Source organism: Octopus bimaculoides, chromosome 3 (genome assembly GCF_046866305.1).
Source record: "Octopus bimaculoides isolate indiv1 chromosome 3, ASM4686630v1, whole genome shotgun sequence".
NCBI lineage: Eukaryota > Metazoa > Mollusca > Cephalopoda > Octopoda > Octopodidae > Octopus > Octopus bimaculoides.
This window is the reverse complement of record NC_142930.1, coordinates 6,602,727-6,605,226: the sequence shown is the minus strand read 5'-3', so window position 1 is coordinate 6,605,226 and position 2,500 is coordinate 6,602,727. Positions and strand designations below refer to the sequence as shown.

The following is a 2,500-nucleotide window of genomic DNA, read 5'->3' as shown; positions in this document are numbered from 1 at the left end:
TTTATGTTTTATTTATATTCCTGCAGAACTAATGTGGGGTATAGAATATGGAATATACAATATATAATATAATATACAATATATAATATAAAATAAAATAAAAATGGATGGCACCATGAAATAAAGTATTGAATGTAGATGAAATATTGAGTGTTCAATATAAAGGATCAAATATATAAATATATAAATATAAATATATATATATAAAGGCGACTCGAGTTTCAGGGCTATTTCCCTTCGTCATGGCCGGTATGACAGTATATATATATATATTTATATATATATATATATACACATACATACATATATATACATTTATTCACATATAAATATACACAAATATTGACATTCACTCTTCTACCAATATACCATTTACAGACACTCATACACATACAGTCGAAACATGTGTGTGTGTGTGTGTGTGTGTGTGTGTCTGTGTTGATGTTCTTATGTACAAATATGTAAAGAGGAAAACTTCTGTAAAAATTATACCCGAGAGCCACACGATTTACTCCTTAGATGATAGTATTTTTACCACATCGAAAATGTTTTCGTTAATTGTAAAACTAAACTCGCTGTCTGTCAAAATCGAAGAAATATCTCAATACTCTAGCAAACTCCACAGAGAGAACACTTTATATAATTTCAATGTTGGTGTCTTCTGAAGCACTGAAGATATCAAACATGGTCGCCTTTCTTAAGAAAATGAGGCAATTATTACGTCATAATACAACAGTTCAAAGCAGTAAAACTTCAGTTGCGTTCCTTTAAGTTTATCCTATTTTTCTATTTAAATCTTTTTTAATGTTGATACATTAAAAATGACGCAAATTATATGACGTCATAACAATATTTCCGTTTGGAAGAAAACTTCAAAATGTCAGAAAGTATATTTTCTTGTTAAACAAAGCTTCAGGTTGAGGTTTTATTGTGGTTATTAGCTGTATAAGAGAAATAAAATAGCAATAGGAAGGAGTCTAAACTATGTCAAGGTTGCGACATATAGGTGATACCATAAAAAAGACACACTTCGGGCATGATTGCACCTAGAATGTTATCCTCCAAGGCACAAGTCTGGGCAAGGTTGTTTGTGGAAGACCAACAGTTGCCTATGCATACCAGCCTCTCCCCTCCACGTCACTGATGTTATCCAAGGGAAAGGCAAAGGGGCCGACACAGCTTGGAACCAATGACATCGCAACTTATTTCTACAGCTGGACCAACGTGAAATAAAGTGTCTTGCTCAAGAACACAACAAACAGCTCGGTCCGGGAAACGGACTCACTACTTCATGATTGTGAACTCGACGCACTACCACTGAGCCATTCGTTTTCCAACCACTGAACCATATAACTGTTAAAATGTTTCTCTTGCCTTCGAATATATATAGGAATATGAAAAATATCAAATGATATTCAGTTCTTTATTTGACATCTGCTGACAACAGACCCTGCATCCGTGATGATTATCATCTATATATATACAGGATGAATTATATTTACATCCATGAGAGCTTGCATCTACTCCTATCTATTGCACCCTCTTGTCAGTCGTAGATTTTGAAGTTTTCAGACACCAAACAGGACAACACTGAAATAACTGGAAGCCTTGGCTTCTTTATAAGAAGAGATATTGGATAAGACATGTATTGTTATAGAAGACATGCTAATGTCTATTACATCGCTTTGAAAGAGTGAATATATTTTAGTAGATAGCTGTCTATTTGAATGCAGAAATAGGAAAGTGCCACAAATTGTTGATATCTTGTAATGTTGTGAAAATAGTAAGTGTAACGTTGTGAAGCCATTTCATAAGTGATAGGACTATGGTTAGTTGGGTATTCCTATAGAATAGAGTCGGAAATTATCTAGACCACCAAAAACCATATCTCCGCGGATATATATATATATATATATATAATATATATATATATATATATATATATATATATATATATATATATATATATATATATATATATATATATATATATATATATATATACATATATATATATATGATAATGCAATGCGGATTACTATTGCACAAATAAAAACTAATTGACGAGACACGGAGAATTTTTTCCACCTTTTCCGTAATTTTTCAATTTTGACATTTTTTAAAAATATTTTTTTTGCTCTGACTTATATTTTAAACGTCTATAATTATGATTCTTAAAAAAAAAGGTGTAGCAAAAATTTGGAGAATATATAAAAACTTTTAAATTACTAAAAGAGGGAAGGTAGACATTTTCGTTCCCCAATACTCAAATTTTATGTTTGTTGTTTAAAAGATTTGTGATCAACGAATGGAAATATTTCGTGGAAGCAGCAATATAAATTAACACGAATAAAATTATTCTGATGCGTAAGCAATTATTTTCAAGTAGTAAATAACAATGATAAGATCGTAACTGTCGATTGCATCGGTGGTTCAGTGGTAGAATGCTCGCCTGCCACGCGGGCGGCCCGGGTTCGATTCCCGGCCGATGCACTAAAGC

General features: G+C 32.0%; 1 non-coding gene across 1 annotated transcript; it reads left to right on the top strand.

The window, feature by feature from the left end:
- Positions 1-2,422: 2,422 nt before the first annotated feature.
- On the top strand, positions 2,423-2,493 carry Trnag-gcc (transfer RNA glycine (anticodon GCC)). Its single transcript has one exon. It is a non-coding gene; the product is annotated as a tRNA-Gly (tRNA).
- The last annotated feature ends 7 nt before the right edge of the window (positions 2,494-2,500 follow it).